The sequence below is a fragment of the Cervus elaphus genome, chromosome 19, assembly GCF_910594005.1.
Source record: "Cervus elaphus chromosome 19, mCerEla1.1, whole genome shotgun sequence".
In the NCBI taxonomy this organism is placed as follows: domain Eukaryota; kingdom Metazoa; phylum Chordata; class Mammalia; order Artiodactyla; family Cervidae; genus Cervus; species Cervus elaphus.
This window is the reverse complement of record NC_057833.1, coordinates 36,606,829-36,612,828: the sequence shown is the minus strand read 5'-3', so window position 1 is coordinate 36,612,828 and position 6,000 is coordinate 36,606,829.

The window sequence follows — 6,000 nt, the reverse complement described above, 5'->3', positions numbered from 1 at the left end:
CCTTTGATAAAAAGCAAATAATGGCAGCTGACTCCCTTGCTGTAGCAAGCCTGAAAAGAACACCTTTGCTGTTCTCCTTTGATTGGTTTTCATCTATTTTCACATGTTAAATTCTTTCATTTATTCATTCAAGCTGTTAATATTTATTGAGCATATACTATATGCTAGGCTCCATGCTAGGACCTGAGAATATAAGAAGTGACTCAGATGCCCAGGTCTCTGTCTTCAAGCCAACTGTGGCTGTGGGAGAAGAAAGGCAAATAGACAGCAAGTAAGCACAGTCTGTAAAGGACTGTGATGAAGGGCAGCTAAGCCAGACTTGAGAATCAGGGAAAGCTTACTAGAACAGTGTGGAGACAGGGGCCTGAAGGAAGAAACCTGGAGGAAGGGAAAGAGTCGGACAAGACTGAGTGACTTGTTCTCAGATCCCTTGGAGAAGGAAATGGCAACCCACTCCAGTAATCTTGCCTGGAAAATTCCATGGTCAGAAAAAGGGGAAAAGCCATAGGAAAGTCTCCAGGTCATTGCATAAACACTGCAGAAAGTGCATGAAAGTAGGATGCTTCAAGATGAGCCATGAAAGTAGAAAGGCAAACAAGGGTCAGAATCTTTCTAGGCCACATGAAGGCATTGAGCATTTGTCCTAAAACTGACAGTAGGGATCAAATTTCCATTTTGGAAACATCACTCAGGCTCCATGTGGGTGAGGGCTGGAGGAAGGCAAACCTGGAAGCAGGGAGACCAGTTAGGTGACTAACAAGTGATGATGGCTGGATGAGAAGAACAGTGAGTGGATTGGGGAGCTTATTTAGACCTCCCCAACCAGGACATCAAGTCTGGAGGTCAGTAGGGTGGGGGAGGGGGCTGGGGGTGGGGCAAGACAAAGCTTGTATAGCTGAAGAAGAAAGTAAATGCAGTCACCGAGAAAATGAAATCCATGATGGGGGCTGTGGAAGAAGAGATGAATTCTGGATGGAGACATGAAATTAAGGTGCTGTTCTGGAAGCAGGTGGATGTATGTGGTGCCTGGAGCTCAAGAGGAAGGGATGAGTAGAGAGGGCAATCTGAAAATCAAAAACAGTCATTAAAGCCATTGATGAGGATGGATGAGATCACCCAGGGGGAGGGTACAGGGAAGAGGGCTTGGAACAGGACTCAGAGGACCTTATCTAATTGAGAAAAAGAAGACAGACACTCATGAGGCAGACCACTAAAGAGTAGCCAGGGAAGAGGGAGGAAAACCTGGACTTTGCTATAATAGAGAAACCAAATATTGACGCTGTCTTAATAAAGGGAGTAGCAAACAAAGGTTTGCTTCTTGTTCCCAGTTCCTCCTTGCCTTCCCAGGAAGCGACATTGGGAGGGAACTTACTCTATGAGTTACTAGTGGAACTGGTCCTGCATTGCCCCATGGTGTTGCCCAAGCTGCATCAACAAAGTGCTGGTGTTGGTACTTGTCATTAAATAAAACTGGATGATGAAATAATGAGGAGAGATGCACGCACTTAGGACAAGGATGTCCCCCTAAGCCACACCAGCTGAGGGTGTTACCAGTATCTTGGTGAGGTGGGACTGGGAGTTAATTCAAGGGCCACAGTGGGCATTATTCTGGTTTGATTATTGAACAGTATAGAGTTAACTACTCGGTTCATTCTGCTTGTTCAGTCATGTCCAACTCTTTGCAACCCCATGGACCATAGCCTGCCAGGGTCCTCTGTCCATGGAATTTTCCAGGCAAAAATACTGGAGTGAGTTGCTATTTCCTTCTCCAGGGGATCTTCCCAATCCAGGAACTGAACCCACATCTCCTGAGTCTCCTGCAATGGCAGTTGGATTCTTTACCACTGCACCACCCAGGAAGCCACCCAGGTTATGGAGCACCTACCATCAAACTTCCTTGCTCTTCACTAGACTGCAGGTACAAAAGGGACCACGGGAAGGATGATGGTGTATATTTCAAGTTCTCCAACCTCTTCAGCCCTGGCTGAGGTATCCCCCCCCATCCCCACAAGCCTCTCTCTCTCTCTCCCCCTCTCCTCACTCCCCACATTTCCTCTCCCTCCCTCTCTCTTCTCTTGCCTCACTCACAAGCTCTGGGCCTTCTTCCAGTTTCCAGGAGAGTTCAGAGATTACCCTTCCCCCTTCCTCACTGGCAATGGCATCCTTGGTAGCAAAAGAGTTTTCCTCTCTAATTAGCAGTTTTTTAAAGACAGTAACCCAAGTCACCCACCTCCCTCACCAGGGAAAAACCGACCTTCCCTGCCTTCTCCCAGCACTGCCTGCCCACCCTCATAGGCCCTCTGCCCTCCTGAAAACAGATCCTTAACTTCCTCTGGCAACCCCACTCTCCAGGTACACATTCCCCAAGAACCCAAGAACCAATCTCAGAGTGGCAGCATCCTCACTGCCTAGCCCATCGACCTGTCCTGATGTCCTGGGACAGGAGCTAGGAGCGTGAGTACTGGGAGACAGAGTTGGAAGAGACACTTGACTTTCACTCATTTTGTACTTCTGATTGTTTGTTTGTTTTCAATGAAACCAAAATTAAAACTGTACTAAGGGCATGGAACTACCTAGTAAACTGTAAGTAATGCACAAAGCCCAGTTCTGCCAGGCTATTCGTGGGATTGTGCCTGCTCCACGGCTACCCTCTTGTTAAAGAGGTTCCTGTCTGAGAATGGCCAGGGTGCTAGGGCCCCTCACTCCTGTGCGCTTTCCTCTCCCCTCCTAGGGGCCGGGGCAGAGATCAGGAACTCAGCCCGGAGCCCACCTCTGCTCAGATAAGAAGCTGCGGGGTCGCCGCCACGCCTTTGCGCGACTATCCCAGGGGGCGCCCAAGGGACGACCGCGCAGCATCGCGCTGGACTACCTGCCACGCCGCCCCTGGGCCGGGGAGAGGGCAGGGACGGGTTGTGTATCCGCCCCTCCCGGGTCGTTGGTACCGTCAGCTGTCTGGCAAGACAGATTCAGGACGCAGAGACTGCGCGGCTGAGAAGGTTTCCGCGTCCTGCGTGGATGCCCAACCGGGACCGAGCTGCCGAGCGCTCTTCTCACACGCGGGCCGGGCGAGGGCCGGCTGGCCCCAGGCGCTCAGAGTTTACACGCCTAATCTGGGGAAATGAGGAGGGAGATGGCTGAATCAGGGAGCGGTGGACTGATTTCTTTGAATCTTTTCTGCGTACAGTATTTCTCTAGCTCCTTCTAAGAATCAGCGAACAACAAAGTTTCCCGGCGCTCTCAGATCTAGAGTGGGAAGTAGCATTGACCTGATTAGTTCATATGTTGAGGTTTAGCCCTAAGCATCTAGAACCACCTCCTCCTATACGCTATTAAAAGCAAACTCCTTGACCAATTGCTCTCCAGTGTGCACCAAGGGAGACAGCAAGTGGCAAAGGCACGCTGATTGGGAGAGGTTGATTGGGAAACACAAGGCCTACGTTAAGCAGAGAAATTTTATTTTCATTGGTAAAACGTCTTTTATCTTCATCATTGGAGCTTCTCAGAATTTCCTAAGTGCCCCCCAACCTCTTTTTTAGTCGCTAATATTTGAAAAGTAAGAAAAGATGGCAGTTTCATTCCTCAGGTCATAAAAACACTTCAGTTCACTCCTTATTCAAGTTTCTGGCAAGATGGTTGAGATGCCAGATGTGGTGACAATCTGTTAGAAGAAATAGATCGGGTTTGAAAGGCAAATGATAGGGACACATGAATGTTCTAAATTAGAAATAACAAGGCTTAATGACCCAGCAATAGTGCCCCAAACATCCAGATAACAGGAAGCGCAGAACAATTGATAAAGGATCAACACTAGAGCACCACCAGACTAAAGGGACTCCAAACAGGTCCTTCCCAGGCATGTCTCTCTTCTTTTCTTTCTTTTTTTTTTTTTTCCTTCCTTGTGATGAAAGCTTTTAAGGTCCACACTCATAACAACTTTCAAATATCTGATACACTAGTATTAGCTGTAAATCCCCATGATTTATTTATTTATAGCTTGGAGTTTGTACTTTTTAACCTTCTTTCATTTCACCTATCCCCATCTCTGGTGACCACCAATCTGTTCTATCCATGAGTTCAGTTTTTATTTGTTGTCTGTTGTTAGATTCCACACATAAGTGAGATCATATGGTACCTGTCTTTCTCTGATTTATTCCACTTAGCATAATGTCCTCAAGGTTAATTGATATTGTTGCAAATGACAAGATTTCATTCTTTTTCGTGGCTGAATGATATTCCATTATACATGTATACACGGCATCGTCTTTGTCCATTCATCCACTGACAGACACTTAGGTTGCTTCCATATCTTGGCTTTTGTAAATAACATCACAGTGAACATGGGGTGGTACAGATACCTTTCCTAATGAGTATTTTTGTTTCCTTTGGATAAATACCCAGAAGTGGAATTGTTGAATCACATAGTGGTTCTCTTTCTAACATTTTGAGCAACCTCCATACTGTTTCCACAGTGGCTGCACCAATGTAGATTCCCACCATCTGTGCACATCCTCACTAACACTTGTTACTTCTTGTCTTTTTGGATGACAGCCATTCTGTCAGGTGTGAAATAATATCTCATTGTAGTTTTTATTTGCACTTCCCTGATGATTAATGACATTGGGCACCTTTTCATTTAGTTGTTGACCATCTATATGGCTATTTAGGCCTTTTGCCCATTTGATTGGGTTGTTTGTTTTTTGGTTATTGAGTTGTATGAGCTACCAGACATCCTTAATCATAGCACCAACCCTATAGGGTTAGTTTATCCTTTTAATCTGCCTCAGTTTGAGACTCAGGTTTAGCAAGAAGAACTGGTCAGGAGCCTGGAGAGAATCTCATTGTATTAAAATATGCATTATCTTTCAGTTTATTGTATATGATCTATGATCTTAAAGGTCTTTTTAATTCCTAGTGTGCATGCATTGAATGAGTATTGAAATTTCAATACAGGAGATATGATCTCTGAGATGTTTCTTCACTCTTTTGCTCCATGTCATACGAAAGGGTTTTTTTTCTTCACTATTCATAAATAAGGCCAATGTGTCATGAAAATATTGTTCTTCTTTATACTTTCTTCTTTGACAGCCTATAATTTGCTTAACTTGTTATTCCTGTTTCCATTAAGGCTATTGTTCCTTCTTTCTCTTATCATATATAAATAAGCCTGGTATGTTATTGTATTTTTTAACACCAATTTAAATTCTGATGATAGCTGGAACTACTCTTTCATTCTTCTGCATTTATTTTAAGGAAACATTTCCAATGTTCTTACTTTTAAATCCAAACTGACTTATATAAGGGAGTGCAATCATTTGACTCTATTATGTGGTTTAGTATAATTATACTGCAGCATTTACATATGGAAATGTACAGTACTTAATTATGGATCATTATTATGTCTCCTTTTAATTTCAGTTAGGACATGAAAATGACAAAAGCCATCCCTGACACCTGGGAGTCAGCCTGGCACTCGGTGCTCAACATCGTGTTCTCCCATGGCACATTAACCATTTCACAGATCTCCAGGATCGGACAAAGCCACTCTGAGAGCTTGATGGATCAGGATAAAAACAAGCGCACTCTGTAATCACGTCTGAACACAGACAAATGTGAACATGGTTCAAACCAGAGAAATGACTAAATGTCTCCCTATGTTGGCTAGTAAGGGTGACTACTGTTTTACAATGATAGCTTTAGCTCTAATATGCCCTCCTTCTGGGCAACATTTATCAAAATATCCAACTATAGAACAATTCCCACTTCTTGAAAGGATCCAGTTCAAAGCAAAGCACCACTTTCATGAATTCTCCTGAAAGTCATAAAACAAACCTAAACCCTCCAATTCCCTTCTCTGTGGTGCGTAATCTCACTTGCAGTGAGCAGTAGGTTTAACTTATTTGACCGTAAGCAGGTTCCTAAGGGTCTTTGGTTGGGAGGCATTGACAGATATTACAGTGTCATCTGTCTATCTAGTCTTTGCAATAATGTATGTAGATAAAT